Below are 24,593 nucleotides of genomic sequence, written 5' to 3' on the forward strand. Positions count from 1 at the left end.
CATCAAAACTTGTATTTTTCCTCCAAATTCAAATGACCATAACTTTCACATATAAACTCCATTTTTGATCAAATGAACATCATTGGAAAACCCTCAATGAGCTCTTTAATTTGAAACCCATTTTTGACCACTTTTGAGATGGTCAAATTTCACCTTTTTAGTCAAACTATTTGACCAAGCATATCTTGAGCAAACAGACTCGTTTTGACACACTTCAAATTGTGTCAAGAACATTTTGTTGTTCTCTATACTTGATGCCAATCTCAGGAGATTATGAGTAGGTTAAATTTTTGAGATTTTCAAGATCCACTTGGATCATGTTGCTTGGTTGTTACTACTAAAAATTGATCATTTATGGCAAAAAAACTTGATTCTTCTTCACTTCTTTTTCGAATTTATTTCCATTAACCATGCAAATTCTCATAGTAGTACATGTAACCTCATCTAGGCTTTCAATCAAAGGAAGCAATATTTTCTTCTTCCGATTCACCCAAAGAGTATATTGATTCAATCTTCCATCATGTACATCATATCTATCATATTGCCAACATCTACCCAAAAAAATATGACAACATACATAGCGATAATATCACACAACTTCATCAAAGTAATGTCCAATCTTGAACTTTACATTGCATTGCTCACTTACCAATATATTATGCCCATCTTCGATCCATGAAAAATGATAGGGTTTAGGATGCTTTAGCCTTTGCAACTGCAACTTTGTAACTATCTCTTCTAATGCCAAACTTGTAGAACTTCCACTATTAATGATCACCTTACAACATTTTATAGCCATCTTACATCCGGTCTTAAAAGACTTCTCTTTAAAATAGGTTCCTCATCACTTCCCTTATTACATAAGGTTCTTTTCACCATCAAATTTTCTCTAGCCTCAAGTCCACCTGATGAACTCTCAATGTTTCCTTGAATCAAAACATTTTTGTTACCTTGCCCACTTTGAGAGGATCTACATTCAGAAGATCTATGACTTTCTTTACCATATCTGAAACAATTACCATGGAAACCACCTCTAGAATAAGAATTACCTATTCCTTGGTAAGAACTACTACCTCCTCGATATGAACTACCACCCTTCCACTCGATCTTTTCTTTTTCATCATTCTTCCATTTATATTTTTCTTTATCCTACATAGAATTGTCAAATTTGCCACTTTCACCATAAGTTCTACCTCTACCTCTCTAGAATCTACCACCTCTACCTCTTTTGTCTTTGTTCATGCCTCTTTGTCAAGATCTACTCAGCTTTCAAGGCATATTGATATACTTCTTCTACACTTTCCAATTTCAAAAAACTTATTTCATCTTGAATTATAGATCTCAATCCATTTAGATATCTTGTAATTTTCTCAACATCATTATCCACATTTCCAAATCTGATGTCCAATCTATAGAATTCCTTAGTATACTCTTTTTTAGTCATGTTTCTTTGCCTCAAATTTTACATCTTTCTCAACAAGCTAACTTGGTAATTAGTAGGAAGGAATTTGTTCTTTACCCTGTTCACCATCTTTAGCCAAGTTTTGATCTTTTCCTTTCCTCTCCTTTCTCTATCAGTATGCAAATGCTCCCACCATAGTGAAGCATGACCTTTCCACCTAGTAACAACAAGTTTCACCTTCCTATTATTAGGAGTGTTTTCATACTCAAAGAACTTCTCCATATCAGAGATCCAATCTAACACAACATTGGTGTCCAATTTTCCACCATAAGGAATAACTTCTAAAACATGCTTCAAATGTTCCTAGACAATACTCTTAACAATCTTTCCTCATCTTAGTCTTCTTTAGGTTCTAGATTAGGGTTTGGTGCTACTACTTCATCATCACTTACATCCTCAAGATGCACTCCTCTCCTTTGGGTTGTCTTCACAGCATCTAATCTGGCTTCAATTTGTCTCAATGTATCTAACATTGCATTATCAAAATTTCCTCTACCTTGAACCATATTTGAAAATTAGGTTCTTGCAAGATCATAACCCTCTACAAGTTATAGGTCAAATCTATAGATCTGGAACCTTACAACCAAATTCAAATTAGGATTTTACACAATCCAATCTCCACAAGGATAAACCTCAAGCTCTAATGCCACTTGATGCAACACAAATCTAGATGTACCCCAAAATGAGGTGATCCAGAAACCATAAAACAAACACACAATAGAAAATGAACAAGAGGAACAAGATTTACAATATTTCATATATTTGGATCAAGAAGTTTACATCCAACATGCTTGGCTAAAAGGCCTTACAAGTTATGAACATTACAAAGATAAATTCATCTTTCAAAGAACAATAGATCTCCAGACTCAAATGCAAACTTCTATCTCCAAGCTACTCCGCATTAAGACTCCATACTCCAAAATTATGATTAAGATTCAATGCAAGATCCTCTTCAATACTTGCATGGCCAAAAGTTATCCTATTACAAAGTATCAACTAAATAAACCCTTACATTAATTGCATAACCAAGCCACAAGTCAGCATTCAAAAAATATTAAATACCCATCAAAAAGTTAAATATGTGCAAGGTCAACTCAGACTAAACCAGGCACAAACAACTTGGTCAAAGAAGGACCAAGATAAATACTGGCACTTAGAAAATATAGGATTAGTCAACATCAACAGGTACACTTGACACATGAAGAAACACTTAGCCAATACTAGATAAATCAGCCAACATTGCAACTTGGCAAACACTACAACTCAACAAACACTACATGACTACAATTGACCAACTTGGCACTTGAAAGACCACTTGGTTGACACTCAAAGAATAAATGGGATAACATGCTAACCAGTATGTTAACATGTGGTAGAAAAATTCAACTCAACAATGATTGAAAATTTACTACCATTTGGCAATTGTCATAACTCAACAACAACCAATAGAATTACTGGGATAACACAATGACCAGGATGCCCCTGCATTAGACTATTGGAGTAACTATTAAATATCTTAGATGCTCCTACATCACATTCCCCAGGTAAATAGAAAAATATGTCCCACATTTTTCTTTCAAAAGAAAATTATGTACTCTATTTCATCTTCACCAAAGACTTCCACTCCATCATGGATAAAAGATCCAATTTGAAAATCAACCATTGATTCTTCATCCATCCAAAAAATAGAATTTCATCCAACCAATCAACATACAGACTCAACTGAAAATTACAATGCTCCATCTGCAAGTTATCATCACCATGATCCATAAAATTATCGTCATACATGAAAACTAGATCATCAACAATATCCAAATCACAAAACTGATCAGTAAAAAAATATAAACTTATATCCATAATAGTAGCAACATATAAATCATAACAACAATAGTATGTGATATTGCCATCAAGATTTAACTATGTGATTTTGAGTCAAACTCATTGACCCATGTTTCATGAGTATTGATTCAACATGTATCCATCTCTCATGAGAATAAATGGAACACTTAGCACTCATTGGATCTAGGTGATGCTCACAAGGGTGAAGCACTGAGACTTCCCAGGAGGTCACTCATCAATTCTCCCAGGAAGTCCCAGTGCTTTACCCTTGTAAGCATCACCTAGATCCAATGAGAAATAAATGTTCCATTTATTCTCATGATAGATGGATTCATTTTGAATCACTACTCATGAAACATGGGTCAATGAGTTTGACTCAAAATCACATAGTTAAATCTTGATAGCGATATAACAATTTGACTTGCTATGGAAATTATCTCCTAATTATCAACAATAGTATGTATATTTATTTTTCTAGCAACATATAGATCAACAACATCATCAAAATGTACATTAGTAACAAAATTCATATCCATCTTAGCAATAGAAAATTTTAGATCCATATCAGCAACAACAACATCATGTAAATCCACCTCAATAACATCTCTGGAAATCTCAACCTTATTATCATCAAGTAAATCCATCTTCTTATCATGAGCAACATCCAAATCAATAAGATCCATAATAGAATGAACATATAACTTTGGATAAAAAATGACAACAAATAAGTCCTCAATCACATCCATTTCATGATTAATATCATCTTGAATAATAAGAACATCCAATTCCTTACCAACACAAGTGAAACTTTCTTCTTCGACAATCACATTGTGTACAACAAGAAGCCTTGCATAAATATATCCATTTGCTCATGAAAACCAAAAGATACTTCATCAATTTCAGTAAAATCATCATGCACTTCCACGATCTATCTTCTTCTCTTCAAAACCTCTTTAACTAGCCAAACAACCTTCTTTCTAATCCTCAGATGCCAACTCAAATCAGGCTCTTCCAGATCATCAATCCTTTCATGTAAATCATCCCAAAAAGAATCATACTCATTTCTCTCAACATCATCAAGATGCCCTCCATGATCTTGCACTAACTCAATAGCTTCTACTTTGGCCGCAAGTTTCCTCAAAATGTCAAATAATTTTGGATTAGAATCTCTCCTTCCATGAACCATCTTTTCATAAATAATGATCAAATGATAAGTCCTCTACAAGTGTAGGCCAAGTCCATATATTTTCCACCCTACACCAAATTCACTGAGCTAGGAGTTCCAAAATCAAAATCTTCTCAAATAAAATTAACCCAACCAATGTCCTAGTACAAACTACCTCACAGTTTGGCAATCTTCTTGCACACTTAGGAACAACTGAGCTCTGATACCACTTGATGAACCAAAATGTCCTACCAATCCACCTTAGTACTTTTCCTTAATTAGATTAACTCTCATAGAACTTCTAGGGATACACAAATGAATACCTTTGAACACCATACCTTCTTAAATAAAATATTCATCATAATTACTAATGTGATCTAATAGATTTGGTGCTCTACACTCTCTCTATGCCTCAGAAAAAATAGTATCAATATCATACACCTCTTTCATTTCATCAAAACCAAGAACTTCAATCTTCATCTTAGTCAACAAAGAATTTCTTCTACTTAATGCATCAACAACTCTCTTATTAACTCCACTCTTATGCTTAATCATAAATGTAAAACTCTACAAATACTCAACCCACTTCATATGTCTCTAATTCAATTTATGTTGACTTCCTAAGTATTGTAAAGCTTTATGATTAGTATACAACATAAAATCCTTAGGAATCAAATAATTTCTCCACTTCTTCAAAGCTAAAGAAAGCAATAGGATTACCTTCTTGATTTAATACAACTCCTACTACACTACCACTTGCATCACATTCAACTTGAAATACCTTATTGAAATTAGGTAAAGCCAATATAGATAACTTAGTAACCTTTTGTTTCAAAGTCTTAAAACTCTTATCCACTCCATGTGTCCACTTGAATTTATTTTTATCTCCTCTCATTGTGTCAATCATAACATTATAAACAACACTGAAATTCTTTATAAACTTCCTGTAAAGACTAGCCAAACCATAAAATGATCTTACCTCACCCACATTCTCAAGTGTAGGCCATTTCAAAATTGCTTTAACCTTCTCATGATCCATTCTCAAACCATCTGCTAAAATAAAAAATCCCAGATACACAATCTCCTCTTGCATAAATGAAAACTTTTTCAAATTAATCATCAACTTCTCCTCTTTCAATTACTGCAAAATTTGTCTAGCATGCTCAAGATGTTTTTCCTTAGTCTTACTAAATATTAGAATATCATCCAAATAAACAATAATAAAATTACCCAAAAATATTTTTAGAACTTCATTCATCAACATCATGAAAGCACTAGGTGCATTAGTCAAACCAAAGGGCATAACCAACCATTCATACAAACCATCTTTTGTCTTGAAAGTAGTCTTCCATTCATCACCTTCTCTAATTCTGATCTGATGATAGCCACTCTTCAAATCAATCTTGGTAAAATAATTTGACTTACTATAATAATCCATTATGTCATCCATCCTTGGCATAGGAAACTTATATTTCATTGTGATCTTGTTAATGGCTCTAGAATTAGTACACATTCTCCATTCTCTATTCTTCTTAGGTACCAATATAGAAGGTACAACACATGGACCTCTAATTTATCCCTTCTATAGCAATTCATGCATTGTCTATTAAGTTTTTTTTTCTCTATAGGTGTCAATATATATGGTGCATTTTTTGGAAAACTAGCTCTAGGAATTAGATCCATACAATGACTTATACTTCTTACTGGCAGTAAACCATCAAGAATATCCTCTACAAAAATCTATTTATACTCATTCAAAAAAATTTCAATTTCTTCTAATACTCAATCAATATCACCAATTTCTATTGTCACTCATTCATTACTACCAAAACTTGCTGCTCTAGGGATTATGGCAAAAAAAACTTGATTCTTCTTCACTTCTTTTTCAAATTTCTTTCCATTAACCATGTAAATTCTCATAGTAGTACACATAACCTCATCTAGACTTTCAATCAAAGGTAGTAATATTTTCTTCTTCCCATTCAAACAAAGAGTATATTAATTCAACCTTCCATCATGTACAACATATCTATCATATTTCCAAGGTCTACCCAACAAAATATGACAATAATCCATAGGCATAATATCACACAAAACTTCATCAAAGTAATGTCCAATCTTGAACTTCATAATGCATTGTTCACTTACCAATATCTTATGCTCATCTTTGATCCATAAAATATGATATGGTTTGGGATGCTTTAGCCTCTATAACTACAACTTTGTAACTAGCTCTTTTGATGCCAAATTTGTAGAACATCCACTATCAATGATCACCTTGCAGCATTTTCTAGCCATCTTACATCTAGTCTTGAAAAGAATTCTTATTAAAATAGGTTTTGTTGGTCATTTTTTCCTTCCTGCCAAAATCACCACATTTGAATTCAAAAAAGTAATGTTCACAAGTTTTAAATATCCAAATATTAAAAAGGGGCATAGAACACTTTATGCTAACCTTATGATATTTCTTCTCTGTGCATTTTAATGTTTTTGCGGGCCTGCAAGTCCCAATCATCAGATCAAGATAGATCAATAGTTGGTGCTATCTCACTATGGGAAGTTGCACGTTGTATTACCCTAGTGACATAATGCCTTTTGGCTGCATGTCAGGTGGGTCCTCCCTTTCCATGTTGTTTCTTCGATGTCAAGTTTTGGTAGATCCCTGGAGGGTGCTATGGGGCTATCAGAAAATCTTTGTTCCTCGCTGTTATGACATAGTGCCCAGATGAAAAGTGTTACTGTGGTGACATCAAAAGGAAGGTGGGTCCCAAGTATGCCTTGTTGGATATCAGTGATGAAATCTGACACACATAGTGGGACCACAGGCAACGTTGAAGGATGACTATGCTTGGAACAAGGATTTTGATTCATCGCCAACTGTGCAGATCTTTTAGCCTGGACCCATGCCCCTTTCGAATGCATGAAGATTTCCTCACCCTTAGATCAATTTGGATTTACAGTAGGCACTATCTTGCTATGGAAAGCTATGAGGATATTACCCATTGTGACATAGCACCATTGTGCCACATGGATTAGTGGGGCTAGGTCTCGCCATGATGAAGATGCCAGATCATGCCAAAAGGTTTCCAAGTGTTTCATGGGCTCAGAATTTTGAGGAGGCAAGCGCAATATTATGAGGATCTTCCATGATCGTTGATCTTGTGGAGATCAATGATTGATACTTTCTCGTAAGATGAAACTACAAGTACTTGTCAGATAGGTTGTCACGTGGCCAGTTTCTTGTTGGTTGGTACACTAATAGGTTAGATCCATTTTATTCGGTGCTAGATCTCGAAAAATCAATGGTGGGCACTATCTCTCTATGGAAAGTTGCAAGTATATTACCCATAGTGACATAGCACCTCGGTGACACATAGCAGGATGGGGCTAAGTGTTATGAAACTGTAGGGATCATACCAGTTTGGGCTAAGTTGGATGCCAGGTGTGCTGAGTTGGTTCGTGGGCCCAAAAGTTTTAACGAGATAGTGCAATAATACGGTGAGTCTTCACGATTGTTAGATCAGTCTAGATCCATGGTGGGCACTATCTCGCTATGGGAAATTTCTCAGAGGATATGCATAGCAACATAGCACCTTGGTGACATGTGTCCTAGTGGGTCTAGTGGAGGCAGTAATGGTTATATGCACTGGAAGTTAATGTGACTATTGCAGTTGGAGTTTGAGGGTTGGTGCAATTAGTAATGAAAAGAGATGTTCAACCACCTTGGACTCTTGTGAGGTGGAAAGATAAAAGGAGGTTATTGGCCCATGTAGCCCATTTTGGATGCAAATTTTAGTTGACTTGCTGACCTTGCTAATATAGTTGCTCAGGAATTAACAGAGTCAGGATTTTTTATGCGATTTGATCTTCGTGATCAATGCCACCCACTCTAGAATGAATGTTGAATGCAGAAAAGCACTCCACCACCCCCAATTGATCCATCTACCTAATCAAGATAGTTATGGCACTATTTTCATCCTCTCAAGGCATTATTTGACACAGAAGATCAGATATCATTACATCTAGATCCATATCCAAAGCATATTTTCTCCATAATTATTCTTTGCAAGACTTAATGGTAGTTTTTTGCGAAGTAATTACAGTTGGAGGACATCCCAGTTATATCTGAGCTATAAAGGCAAAATGTTATGAATTTTTTAGGGTTGACCTTTCTTTGTTTTCTCTATTACTACTTTGCAGATTCTCAATGTAAATTCCCCTGTGCCTCTGAACTATAGGATTTTCTATCTTATCTCTTTCAGCCATTGGTATGAAAGTGCAAGAACTCTTTGCCTCTTATTGGTGTTTTGTAGAGATCTATGATCTGCATGACTATATCTCCTTGGCCTATGAATGATAATATAAGTGAATCTCTCTCTCCTTGTGTCATTCATCCTTGGTCTTTTGATCTGCATGTGATTATTAGATTAAAGCAAGTCTGAATGTGTATATCCTTAGTTTTATTCTGGTTCAATAGTGCATATATGGGAAAAGTTTGGTCCGAACACTCTATTGTGGTGCATCACCTCTTTAGATTAGATTAGGTAGATTGTCTTTCATGTTCTCCTTCTTCCTTTTCCTCTCCAAGAGTAGTTAGGAGCACCTGGATAGTAAGAGGAAGTCGGCCTTCTCCAGAGACTCAACCTCACAGTTCAAGTCCCATAGCTTGGAGGTTGTTTCCATGTTTCACTAAGTTGTCCTCATGCATAGGCTTTGGACAAGGGTGCAAACCTAAGTGATAATAGTTTTTGGCATGCCCAATGGGACAACTTTTCAAAAAAATTTAAGCCTACCGGTGTCAAAAGGGAAGATTTCAAGATCAATACCGAGGAGATAGTACTGGCTTCGGTGTTTAAGCCTTCAAGAGACTCATTCTTCAAAGTACTCGGTGACTCTAAGTTTCAAATACATATCTAGTTCCAAACCAAAGTTGCAATGATTCATGCCCAAAGCTGAAACAAGGGCATCTTCTAGAGGTAAGTTTCAGTATCAAGAGCTTTCATTTTCAAACCCTAGAATAAGGAAGACTAAAATATCTTTATCACTAGTTAGGAGTGCAATAGTAAAAAATAAACCTACAAGATCTATCTCTACTCTTCCTACTGTTAGATCTCAGCCTACACTGCCATCAATACATATCAATAGATCACTTGTCTATATGGCATTGCCTAAAGCTCATATGTTTGCCACCTTTAATGGTGGGATCCCTCTCTTATCAGCCCAAAGGCATGAAAATCTAGTAGCTACCCTCAACAGTATACCGGAGTTTACTGGTGAAACTTTTGTCTCTCCCTCAAAACACATTCCAGAGGTTGCAAATGTCTGCAATATCCATGGTATTACAGAAGATGATGTTGTGGTTAGGCTCCTAGCCTCATCCTTGAAAGGAAAAGCACTACAATGGTATAGAGGTCTAGCTCATGGTTCTATAATAGATTGGGATGGATTAGGAGCAGGATTGTGCAAACATTTTGAGGATAAATGTGACTATTTGTCACTTTTGGAGTAGTTGACTACTATAAAAAGAGCCCCCCATGAATGTATGACTAATTTTAATTATAGATTTCAAAAGATATGGGATAGAATACCTGCTTCAATAAAGCCTACCCCTGGTAATGCCCTCTTGCATTACCTTGAAGCTTTTAACAGTGATATTGCCACTACAATCTAAACTATGGGAGGAGACACCTTGCCTAATGCTTATGACATAGCAATAAAATCAGAGAACATCCTAATACAAGGAGGTAAGCTAGTTCCAAGGCCTCCTATGCCTTTCTTCCCTAATGTTCCAAATCATCAACCAACAATGGCTCCTCTTCCCACAACTTCTACATCACAATCCCTTGTCCTAGTCCCTCAAGCTTCCACATCTTCAAATGGGATAGATGAAATCAAAGAGATGATGCAATCTCTGATGTAGAACATGGATAAAAGAGAAAATAACCTAGAGAAAAGATTGCAAGATTATGGGAAGAAGTTGGAGGATAACTCCTCTATGATGTAGAAAGTAAGCAACAAGGTGGTGACTTTAGAAAGACAGCAAGCTCAAGGTAGTAAGCCTCATCAATTGAAATATCAAAGTCCAAATAGTGGTAGGCCTCCAAATCCTAATCATTGGAACAATTCTTTTGATCAGAATAGGCAGTGTGGCCATGCTTCAACGTCAAATGTAAACCAAAGTAAGGCCATAGTCCCTCAAAATAATATGGCTCAAGACCAAGATTTTTTTCCCTCCTGTAACTACTCCTATGCCTATTATATGTGTCAAAAGGCTGAATCTTTTATGGCTTTGATAGTCCAAGAGCCTGTAATACAACCATCATACAAGGAGGACCAATTTAAAGATGCCTCAGATATGCTAAGATAGGGTGATTGCTCTTTTATGAATCATCAGATGGAGGACCAATGTAATGTAAACTAGGATTCTATTGCTCATAACACTAGAAGCAAAAGAAGAGCTATGGAAGATGCTATCCCTCCTCCCAAGTAGGCCTCAACTTTAAATGGAATATCTCACGAGCAAGAAGCAAATAATCAATCAAGTGCCTTTTAGCAGCAAAGGCAAAATCATGGCAAAAAGGATGCAAGTGATCCTCAGGTTAGTCCATCTCAACCTTATACAATTGCAGCTCCCAAAGCTTCTACCAAAGCACCTACTATGCCATTCAATGTGGTAGAGAAAATGAAGAAGACAAATGTGAATATCTCCATGTGGGATTCTATTCCTACTATACCCATGCAAAAGAGATTGCTACAACAAGAATTGGAAAGAATTGAACCAAAGGATCAGACACTCAGCATGGAAAGTGCCACAAGCCTTGTACAAACATCAAGGGAGGTAGAAACAAGTAAAAAGGTTAGACCTCCTCCATTCTATATTTCTCTAATTATAAGGGGCAAACTAGTCCATGATTGCATGATTGATTCAGGGGCTAGCAGTTCAGTGATGCCTAGGTGTGCTACTAATGCTTTGGGAATGTAGAGATGGTCTTACATGCATGCCCTAGTTGTACTGTAACCCAAGATATCTCTATTGCTAAGGTCAAGCCATATTTTGCCATCTATCTGTCAACAGACTTTACTACCCAAATAGGTGGTTTCATATCTTTTGATTGGTCATATATTTATTTTAAGACGAGATAAGGAGCCAATGCTTCAATTAGAGTAGAACCTCAAGCCCTCCATCATACTAAATCTTACACCCCTAATTCCATCAACATGAATTGCCCTATCCTAGAGATGGATGAGAATGACATAGTGAATGAGCCCACCACTCCCCTAGTAGAGATACTTGATTTTTTCTTGGATGAGTGGGCTAATGCATATCAATTTGACCCTATGTCAGAAACCCTTGAGACAGGTCTGAGTACATATTATATATTGGAGAAAGATGCTCTAGTTCCCAATCTTGTGGGTACTAAAGAAGATATGAGTTGGATATGGAGTATGTACTTTGATGGACCAAGGAATAAGAATGGATCAGGGGCTGGTGTGATGTTAATTTCTCCTACACAAGTAAGGTACTACTTCTCCTTTAGGCTTTAATTCAATTGCAGTAATAATGTAGCCGAGTATGAATCCTTGATTCAAGGTCTCCTACTTGCTCAAAAAAGAGGAATCCAAGCCTTAAGCGTGTATGGAGACAGTGAGTTGGTGGTTAATCAAGTGAGAAATTAGAATACCACCAAGAATGATTTGCTCAAGTCTTATAAAAATAGGGTATGGGATTTTCTTGAGGGTTTTAATGCATTTAATATTCAAAGCATCCCTAGAAAAGAAAACAGATATGCTGATGGACTTGCAGCAATAGGCGCATCTTATGATGTGCCAAGGAATCTTGAGGAGGAGAAGAAGCAACAAATCAGAGTGGTAGTAAGGCCTACTATCCTTGATAACAACATCCATTGGCAAGTGTTTGAGTCTGATGAGCTAATTGTGAGCTTCTTGTAGAATGAGGTAGAATTTTCAGAGAGAAATCCGTTGAGACTACAGGATCAGTATGGTGATCAGATCATTCATCTCAGTTCTAACAAATTTCCTAAGGGTCTCATTACCTTAGAGAGTGTTTTTAATCCTAATGACCAAGTAAGAGGCAGGGCCATGAACCTATCTACTGATGAAAGTGACTACACTCCAGTCATGATTGTCGATGGAAAGTCCTTAAACATGGGGGAGGTATGTTCTAAAATTGAACAAGAAAATTTTATTCATCTATGTCAAGAATTTAATGACATATTTGCTTGGACATATGATCACTTAAAGGGCTTTGACCCAAGGATGTTTCAGCATACTATAGATTTAATTAATGATGTAAAGCCAGTAAGATAAAAACAGAGACCAGTGAATCCTAAAATTGAACCCTTAATGAGAAAGGAGCTATCCAAATTGATTGAGGCCAATATATTTTTTCCCATCAAACACTCATCATGGGTAGCAAACCTTGTCCCTATTAGGAAGAAGAATAGAGAAATTAGATTTTGTGTGGACTTTACGAACCTTAACCAAGCTTCCCTTAAAGATCACCATCCTCTCCCTTCTATGGAGCAAATTTTGTCCAAGGTCAGTGGTTCAAAGAGATTTTCATTTCTTGATGGACTTTCTGGCTACAATCAAGTGTTGGTTAAAGAGTCTGATAGATACAAGACTACATTTACAACTCAATGGGGTACCTATGCTTATTGTAAGATGCCATTTGGGCTAGCCAATGTAGGTGCTACATTTCAGAAGGAAATGGAGATGGCCTTCAAAAGATTGATTGACAAGTTTGTCTTAGTTTACCTTGATGATATTACAATGTATTCTAAGAATGCAGAGGATCATTTTGATAATCTAAGACAGGTATTCCTAAGATGCAGAGAGTTTGGGGTGTCTCTTAACTCAAGTAAGTGTGTCTTTGCTACCAATCAAGGAAAATTATTAGGACACATTGTATCTAAAGATGGCTTAACCATTGATCTAGAGAGAACAAAAGCAATACTTGCCCTTCCTCTTACTAAACACAAGAAAGGGCTACAAAGTTTCTTAGGTAGGATAAATTTTGTGAGAAGATTTATCCCTAATCTTGCTACCATGGTGAAACCTCTTATAGCTATGCTCAAGAAAGGTATGGTCTTTGCATGGACCAAGGAAGGGAAGGAAAGTTTTGAAGAGATCAAGACAATCATAGCCTTAGCCCCTACTCTCATTCATCCAAACTTTGAGAAGGATTTCATTTTTTATACCTTAGGTGGTGAGTCAAGTATCTCTGCTATCTTGACTCAAACAATTGACAAGAATGAAGAGAAGCCCATAGCCTTCTTTAGTGAAGGGCTTAAGGAGTATGAAGATAAGTAAAAATATGTAGAGAAGCCATCCCTTGTAGTTATCAGAGCTTTAAAGAAATTTATTCACCTCCTATCTCATAATAAGATTCATTTGTTAGTACCCCATGCTGGTGTGAAGGATTTCCTTTTGAGCAAAGATATTAGTGAGAAAAGAGCTGGCTAGATTACTAAAGTGATGGAATATGATATTGACATCTAGATTACCAAGCTAGTAAGAGGGAGGGGGTTGTGTAAATAGATGTTATCATCTCAAGAATGTGATGAAGAAGCTGCTATGATACTGATAGAGAAACAAGAGGTAAGAAATAGTGACCCAAGGAGTTGGATGGATGATATGATGAATTTCTTATTAGGCAATGGATACCCTCAAGGATTAGATAGAACTAAAAGGAGACAATATAGATTAAATTCAATTCCTTATGTCATAGTTGACAGTGTCCTCTTTACAAAACATTTTAATGGAGCCCTATTAAGATGCCTTGATGCAGACCAGGCTGAAAGAATGATCAAATAACTTCATTATGATCTTGATGGTGGTCACTTCTCAGCTAGAGAAACTACAATGAAGATCATGACAGTTGGTTACTTTTGGCCATCCTTGTTTCATTATTGTCATAGGTATGTGAGGAAGTTTGAGAAATGTGTCTTCTCCTCTGGCAAACAAAGACTTGTAACTCTTCCCCTTCATCCTATTTAGGTGGACTAGCCTTTTTCTCAATGTGGATTGGATTTCATAGGCCCTATCAATCCTTCTTCCTGTTCTGGTCACAAGTGGATTCTAGCTACTACATATTACTTCATTAGATGGACAGAGGCAGTTGCATTGAAGGATGCCACTGAATCTTCAGTTGTTAAGTTCCTTGATGGAATTGTGACCAGGTTTGGTGCCCCTTCAACCATTATTTTAGATAATGCAAAGACTTTTGTTGGAGCTCAGATTTGTGCATGGGCAGTGGATCATAATATCTATTTGAGCACATCCTCAAATTACTATCCTTAGGGTAATGGTTTGGTTGAATCCTCCAACAAGAACCTGATTAGGATCATGAAAAGAACAATAGAAGATAACCAGAGGTTTTGGCATAAAAAACTGAAGACTATACTATGGGCTGATAGAATAATGCCTAAAAGGTCAATAGGGAATTTACCATTTGTGTTAGTCTATGACAGAGAAGAAAGGTTTCCAATTTAATTGGAGATCCTATCCCTAGAGCTAGCTCATTAGCTGGAGTTGATTGAAGATGATGCCATGATACTAAGAATGGTAGAGCTAATGGAGCTGGGAGAGAAGAGAAGTAAAGCCATGAAAACCCTAGAGACACACCAGTAGCAAGTAAAAAAGAGTTTTGATAGGAAGGCTAGGGTGAGAATCTTTAGGGAGGGAGATTTGGTTCTAAAATGGGATGTAGATAGGGAAAAATCAGGAAGACACTCAAAGTTTGATGCATTGTGGAGTGGCCCCTATCTGATTATCAGTTGCAAACAGGCCAATGGTTTTCAGTTAAGCAAGCCTGATGGTGAGATTCTGCCTATCCCAGTCAATGGGATCTATCTCAAGCCATGTTTCTGAGGATTTGAGATTCCATGTACATATTTAGCTTAGTTTTGTTTCCTATTTGTTCCCTACTTTTCCAAGAAGTCCACAAGCACAAGATTGTCTCCGTGAGACAGCAAGTTTTGAAATTTTGAAGGTTGTGGAATGAGGTTTTGGTCTTTGGTTCCAGTTGCAGAGATAAGGGTTTTAGAGTTTTTCCTCTTAGAGGTAGGGTTAGGGTTTCATAGTATACAAAGGATCCACATCTTTTGACTCTGTAGCCCAATGGATGCATGATGTCACTAGTCTATGCATAGTTGGCTTGCATCCCCTCTGAGTTGCCAGATTTGTTGGTCATTTTTGCCTTCCCGCCAAAATCACCACATTTGAATTCAATGAAGTAAAATTAATAGGTTTTAAATATCCAAATATTCAAAAGGGGCATAGAACACTTTATGCTAACCTTATGATATTTCTTCCCTATGCATTTTAATGTTTCTGCGGGCTCACAAGTCCCCATCATCGAATCGAGATAGATCAACGGTTGGTGCTATCTCGCTATGGGAAGTTGCACATTGTATTACCCATAGTGACATAACACCTTTTGGCTTTGTGTTAGGTGGGTCCTCCCTTTCCATTTTTTTTCTTTGGTGCTGAGTTTTGATAGATCCCTAGAGGGTGCTATGGCACTATCAAAAAATTTGTGTTCCTCACCATTAGCGACATAGCACCTAGACAGAAAGTGTTACTGTGGCAACATCAGAAGGAAGGTGGGTCCCAAGTATGCCCCATTAGATATCAATGATGAAATCTTGCACACACAGTAGGACCTTAGGTAATGTGGAAGGATGACTGTGCTTGGAATGAGGATTTTGATTCATCATCAATTGTCCAGATCTTTGAGCTTGGACCCATGCCCCTTTCGAACGCATGAAGATTTTCTCACCCTCGAATTAGTCTGGATTGATGGTAGGCACTATCTCACTATGGAAAGCTACAAGGATATTACCCATAGTGACATAGCACCATTGTGCCATGTGGATCAGTGGGGCCAGGTCTCACCATGATGAAGATGCCAAATTGTGCTAGAAGTTTGCCAAGTGTTTCATGGGCCTAGAATTTTGAGGAGGCAAGCATAGTATTATGAGGATCTTCCACGATCATTGATCTCATGGAGATCAATGATCAATGCTTTCCTGTAAGATGAAACTATGAGGACTTGTCAGACAGGTTGGCACGTGGCCAATTTCTTATTGGTTGGTACACTGATAGGTCAGATCCATTTTGCTTGCCACCAGATCTCAAAAAATCAATGGTGGGCACTATCTCGCTATGAAAAGTTGTGAGGATATTATCCATATCGACATAGCACCTTAGTGACATGTAGTAGGGTGGGGCCAAGTGTTATGAAATCATAGGGATGTTACTAGTTTGGGCCGAGTTGGATGTTAGGTGTGCTAAGTTGGTTCGTGGGCCCAAAAGTTTTAAGGAGATAGCGTAGTAATACGATGAGTCTTCACGATCATCAGATCAGTCTAGATCCATGGTGGGCACTATCTTGGTATGGGAAATTTCTTGAAGGATATGCATAGTGACATAGTTCCTCGATGACACGTGTCCCAATGGGTCTGGTGGAGGTAGTAATGGTTAGATGCGCTGGCAATTAATGTGACCGTCGAAGTTGGAGTTTGAGGGTTGGTGCAGTTAGTAATGAAAAGAGATGGTCAACCAGATTGGACTCTTGTGATGTGGCAAGATAAAAGGAGGTTATTGGCCCATGTAGCCCATTTTGGATGCAGAGTTTAGTTGACTTGCTGACCCTGCTTATTTAGGTGCTCAAGAATTAAGAGAGTCAAGATTTTTTATGCGATTTGATCTTCATGATCAATGCCACCCACTCTAGAATGAATGTTGAATGTAGAAAAGCACTCCACCACCCCCAGTTGATCCATCTACCTGATCAAGATAGTTATGGTGCCGTTTCCAACCTCTCAAGGCATTCTTTGACACAGAAGATCAGATATCATTACATCTAGATTCGTATCCAGATCAAATTTTCTCCATGATTATTCTCTGCAAGACTTAATGGTAGGTTGTTGCAAATTAATTACAGTTGGAGGACATCCCAGTTATGCCTAAGCTATAAAGGAAAAATTTTATGAATTTTGTAGGGTCGACCTTTCTCTATTTTCTCTGTTACTACTTTGAAAATTCTCAGTGTAAATTCCCCTATGCCTTTGAACTACATGATTTTCTGTCTTATCTCTTTCAGCCATTGGTATGAAAGTGCAAGAACTCTTTGCCTCTTACTGGTGTTTTGTAGAGATCTATAATCTGCATGACTATATCTCCTTGGCCTATGAATGATAATATAAGTGAATCTCTCTCTCCTTGTATCATTGATCTTGGTCTTCTGATCTGCATGTGATTATTAGATTAAAGAAAGTCTGAATGTGTATATCCTTGGTTTCATTCTGGTTCAATAGTGCATATATGGGTAGAGTTTGGTCTGAACACTCTATTTTGGTGCATCACCTTTTTAGATTAGATTAGGTAGATTTTCTTTCATGCTCTCCTTCTTCCTTTTCCTCTCCAAGAGTAGTTAGGTGTGCCCTGATAGTAAGAGGAAGCCAGCCTTCTCTAAAAACTCAACCTCATAGTTCAAGTCCCACAGCTTAGAGGTTGTTTTCATGTTTCACTAGGTTGTCCTCATGCATAGGCTTTGGACAAGGGTGCAAACCTAAGTGACAACAGGTTCCTCATCACTTCCCTTATTACGTAAGGTTCTTCTCACCATCAAATTTTTTCCAACCTCATGTCCACTTGATGAACTCTCAATGTCATTAAAATAAGTTTGAGAATATTAGACCACACAAAGGTGAATGTGTTAAATTTGGTAATGATATTCCATGTGTTGTGAAAGGTAAAGGCACTATCCAACTAACTAAAAAAATCAAGTCTAATAATGGTTACTAGGTGGAAGGACTTTAATATGTTGAGTGTTTCACAAGTGAATAAATTTAGATATAGAGTTGAATTCTATTACAGAAGGCCAAGATATATGATGTTGATGGTAAGTTGATTAGAAGTGGTGATCAAACAAGAGGTAACTTGTTCTATCTAGATTTATCTAATGAGACATGTTTGTTTGTATAATAAGAAGATGTTTGGTTATAGCACAAAAGGTTGTGTCATGTAAATTTTTACAATTTGATAAACATTATTAAAATGAAGAAAGTAAGAGGATTGCCTAAACTAAAGAATCCTATAAATACTATGTGTAGACAACGTCAATTCTGCAAAATAACAAAGGATTGTTTCAAGAGCAAAACATTCATATCTAGTGAAATTCTAGAATTGGTTCATATTGACCTATAAGAACCTATTGATGTGCAAAGATATTGTGGAGACAAATATTTCATTATATTTGTTGATGACTATTCTAAGATGATGATTGTAATGTTTCTTAAAGCTAAATTTAATGTTCTTAAGTTATTTGAGTGGTATTTGGCCAGAGTTGAAAAAGAAATAGGGAAAAATCTGAAGTGTTTGAGATCTGACAAAGGTGGTGAATTCATTTACGATGAGTTTAATACATTATACAATGATAGAGGAATTAAAAGATAGATGTTAGCACCAAGGAACCCTACTCAGAATGTGATAGTTGAAAGGAGGAATAGATCAATAATGAATTATTCAAGGACATTGATGATGTAGAAGAACGTATCACAAAAGTATTGGAGAGAAGCTATTAACATTGGTGTATATACCCTGAATAGAGTACAAGTCAAGAAAGGTACAAATTCTACACTTTTATAACTATGGTATGGATATGCTCCTAATGTGAAATATTTCAAGATCTTTGCAAGAAAATGTTATATATTCAAAGATAATATGAATGGAAAACTTGATGCAACTATTTATGAAGGTATATTCCACTAAAAGTAAAGCTTATAAGTGTTTAAACTCTAACACTAACAAAGTCATGGAAAGTGGAAGTATGAAAGTTGAAGAATCTGTAAAAAGAAATGGTCTTGCATGTAAGAAAGGACCTAAAGATTACAACTCATTCATCTATGTGGATCATGATGCTCCAAGCACTCCTATTAAACAAGTAAGTAAAGCCACAATTCTCCAACAGATAGGGAATTTCAAGTTGCAACAATAGGTTGTCAAACAATAGGCAATGGGTGTTAAGCAATAGGCTAAAGACATTGAGTCATAGACATGCAATGTTGAACATCAGATAGTCAATGTCAAGCATGCTGAAATAGAACCAAAACTAAAACTTGAACAAGAAATATTTAATGAGATTGAGATTATCTTTCAAGATGGACCTATTGAAGACAGAGAAAGAAACCACATGTGCTAGCTAATTTTGTAAACCAACAATATTGTAAGTGATATAAACCAACATTAAGTGATGGTCATTCATGAAGAAACTTCCTAGAAGGAAGGTTGTCATTATCCATACAAGTAAGAAATATAGTAGCATTTTTTAACCTCCTAATATAGTCCCAATCTTTGTTTTATAAAGTGATCCAAAATCAATAATGAAAAAATCATTGGTGATGTTGAATAAAGTGATATGAAAAAAAATTCAAAGATGATACATGCTTATTGTGTGAATTTGACCTAAATCAGTAAAAGATGCCATAGAAAATGAAGATTGGATCTAGACAATGAATGATGAAATTGAATAGATTGAGAAGAACATTACTTGGACCCCTGTACCAATACCAAAACACAAAAATATTATTGGAACAAAGTGGGTTTTCAAGAATAAGTTGAATGAAAATGGTGAAGTAACAAGGAATGAGGAAATATTAGTATGCAAAGGATATGCTCAAGAAGAATGAGTTGAATATGGAGAAACCTTTTATCCTATTGCAAGACTAGAAGGAATCAAAACTATACTTGCATATTCAGCCTACAAAAATTTCCAGGTATATTAGATGGATGTCAAATTTGCATTTTTGAATGGTATACTTGTGGAAGAAGTGTACATTGAAAAACCTAAAGGATTTTTAGATTTGGACAAGAAGAATATGGTATGTAAACTCAAAAAATCTCTTTATGGATTGAAACAAGCCCCAAGAGAATGGTATGAAATACTACACAAATATTTGGTGAAGATTGGTTTTGAAAGGACAAATGATAATAGTAACCTATATTTGAAGACTAGTAAGAACAATGAAGTACTACTATCTAAATTTTTTGTTGATGATATTATATTTTAAGGTAAAGAAGGATTGCACAAAACATTTGCTAATGAAATAAAGAAGGCTTTTGAAATGTCTATGTTTGGTGAAATAAAATTCTTTGTTAGATTGTAAGTATATCAAATTAAGTTTAGTAGTTTTATTACTCAGAACAAATATATCAAGGAGACACTAAAAATTTTTGGAATGGAAGGTTCAAGACTAGTGAGCACACCATGTCTACAGGACATAATTTATCTAAGAATGATGAATCTACTAATGTGAACTAGACACTATACAAATCAATGATTGGAAAATTGTAATATGTTGTTTATAGTATACCTAATATTGCACTAGCAGTTGGGATAATTGCTAGATTTTCAAAAAATCCTAAAGAGAATCATATGATTGAAAAGGATATTGAGATATATAAAAGTTACATTAGACTATGGATTGTATTACAAGAGAAGTGATAGGTTTGAACTAAAGGTATTCACTGACTCTAATTGGGAAAGAAATATTGATGACAAAAAAAGAACTAGTGGAGGTTGATTCTTTCTAGGAAAGAGATTGGTTTCATGGAAAATCAAGAAACAAAATTGTATTTCCCATTCAAAAACTAAAGTTGAATATGTGATTGCTATAGTGAACTAATTAAGCATTATGTGGATTAAGAAATTGTCAAAAGGAATGAAAGAAGAAATTATTGATCTAGTGGTTATCTATTGTGATAACACAAGTTCTATCAACATTTCAAAGAATCTAGTGATGCACACTAAAACCAAGCACATTGTTATCAAGTATCACTACTTGGGAGAACTAGTTCAAGACAAACAAGTGAAGTTAGAAAACGTCCGCACCAAAGAAAAAATTAAAGACATATTCACTAAATCCTTACCTAAGTATGCTCATGAATATCTTAGAGTCAAATTAAGGGTGATTCCCCTAAGCAAAGAAACTTAAGGAGACATGGTGCATTACATCAAATGTGCTAAACATAATATCATACACATTGATATAGGTAGTTCTACTTTAGGAGATGCCTAAGGTAGTGAAGTTATTAAAGAAACCAACATAATAGATCAATCATAAGAAAATGATAGAAATCACTAGTGGTTATCTATTGTGATAACACAAGTTCTATCAACATATCAAAGAATCTAGTGATGCACACTAAAACCAAGCACGTTGTTATCAAGTATCACTACCTAGGAGAACTAGTTCAAGAAAAACAAGTGAAGTTAGAAAATGTCCACACCAAAGAACAAATTGTAAACATATTCACTAAATCCTTACCTAAGGATGCTCATGAATATCTTAGAGGCAAATTAAGGGTGATTCCCCTAAGCAAAGAAACTTAAGGAGAAATGGTGCATTACATCAAATGTGCTAAACATAATATCATACACATTGATGAAGGTAGTTCTACTTAAGGAGATGCCTAAGGTAGTGTAGTTATTAAAGAAACCAACATAATAGATCAATCATAAGAAAATGATAGAAATCAGACAAAGATATAAATATCTACATGATCAAGATGTATGAAGTATATGAAGCCAAGAAGAGTTAGTATCTTTTGCATTTTTATCAAAGAGGGAGAGAATTACCTAAGAATGAGTTAAACCTTAGAGGAAGAGAATAATGACTAAGGAAAATATTCTAAAATTGTATAGATGAGAATTAGAATGAAACTAAGGGTATTCTTCACTCATGTTAGTGAAATCTTTTGGATGGCATGGTAACAAAGAGGGTGTAATGCATTGCCCAAAGAACCTTGTGAAAAAGGATAAATATAAGCCAAGATAAAAAAAAAAAATTTAAAAAGTATGGATGCACATGACATACAACATACGAGGATCACAAAGATCACAACAAAAGACTAACCAAACATACTGACACCAAGGGATCTCTAAACACCACTACTGACTAAAATGATTTATGATGGAAGATGCATAACTAAATTTGAATCAAAACATTATGAATTCAAAATGCAACACCAAATGATTGAAGATTTCCTAAGAGGATAGCCAAAACACTTCCCAAAATAGTTGGGTCAAACCAAAAAGTGCCTATTGTCTGTCCATATAGGTTTTTGCAAATACTAGGTGATAATTTAAATCAGCCCTATGTGATACTTTCTAGTATTGTATGACCTTTCACAAGAAGAAGGGAAACACTTTTAGGGTTTTGGTGACACTCCTCAAAAGGGTGTGTGATACTTTATAAGTATTGTATGATACTTCTTCAAAGTGGGTGTGATACTAGAAAATATCACACAATATTTCTCTTGCGATACAATCAGGAATCACACAATAGATCTCTATTGGGCAAGAGACACTTTATGGTATCACCCAATGCTAACACATGGTCATCCAAAAATACAAGAAAAACATAAGGAGAAACTAAAGAGTAAAAAAAAGTTTAGAACCTCCATACCATAGAATACTAGATCCACAATTTGAGGTGTGAACACTCGAACACAATATCAAAATGAAAAAATTGTGTCTAACCATCTAACAATCAGTGAAGGAAAAGTACATAAGAAAACATCACAGTGTACTAAAATAACATCACAATAAATTGAAGTAACATTTCAATGAATAATACAACCAAACTAAGTATGCAATTTCTCCCAACCATAATGGTGTCATAAGACCATCATGGGCCCCAGCCATTCCCTGCACATAACATCCCAAACTACCAACCACATCATCAATACTTTTAAATGAGGATGTCACTGCTAAAACATGCTACAATATGAGCATAAGAAAATCTAGCATGCTAGAAGTAAAGCATAAGATAATCTTACACATCTACTCATCATCTACATATGCTAAACATCATAATAAGGAAATGTGTCAATATTAACATCATCTAAACATGATATACAAGAATTCCAATGAAAGAATAAATCACAAAAAAGCATACTCTAGAACCCAAAGTACCAAGTGAAAATATCCAACAATGGTCACACTAGGAAAATAGACTGTCTCTGTACACTAGTCCCTAGTAGTGGTATAGGTAGCTACACCTTCCAACCACATAGAATCCATAGGCCCACTCCTTCCATGCTAATAGAGATAATAATCCAATAACACACATAAAGAAAACATCCATGGCTAACACTCATGCCAAATAGTATGATGACTGAAACCAAGAACATCGATAATGCATAAACTTCAAGTCCTAGTTAGACACTCAATGGGCTACTAAGTAGGGGTTGAAATTATGAAGAGTCACTTGGAATCGATAATCCCAAGCTTGAATCGTGCAGATCCAACTCAATTAATGGAAAGGATTTAGCATAGATTATTATCTTAAGTTTTATTACCACCCAGTGTGTTATTTAGTTATCACTTAATTCAAACTTCCTTCGCCAACCCTCTAGGCACAATGATCACTAGTCTATGAGATAGAAGCCCCCTCCATATGCTAACCTACCCTACCCATGCTCATCTAATGATGAGTACATTGAAGCATGTAAATTCCAAACCCAACCCCAATGATCACAACTTCTAAAAGTACCATAGAAGATTAGGCCTCACAAGTCACCATAAAATGTACATGCACATACTCATGAGTGGTACACCACCATCACAAAGATCATAACACAAGGACTGGATGAGAACACAATGCAAAAAGTCACTCAGTCAAAAAGATACTTGGGAGGACAGATGTGGTATGCATTCTAATGAAACATAAAAGTGCAATAAAGGTCTTACTAACACCTAAATGGATGATTTAGGTCCATAACCAAACTCGTGCCAAGAAAATCTGAGAAAATAAGGTGGCATGCAAAATGAGGTTAAAACCCTGAAAACTAGAAAACTTCAAAATTAAAACCTATTTGGTCTTTGGGCACAAAAACCCCCAAAAATCTAACAATATCTGGGTTTGGATACTATATGCAAAAATGACTAGCATAATGGTGTAAAACCTCAAACCCCCATCCCAAAAATAGGGAAAATATTCATACTCAACCAACCAAATAGAACCAACAAATAGAAATAGAGGGGAACACTAGTTCTCAGCTCCTAAAAAACTACTACCAGAAATAGAAGCTAAAACA

Source organism: Cupressus sempervirens, chromosome 5, assembly GCF_028749045.1.
Source record: "Cupressus sempervirens isolate cs-2001-9-10 chromosome 5, ASM2874904v1, whole genome shotgun sequence".
In the NCBI taxonomy this organism is placed as follows: domain Eukaryota; kingdom Viridiplantae; phylum Streptophyta; class Pinopsida; order Cupressales; family Cupressaceae; genus Cupressus; species Cupressus sempervirens.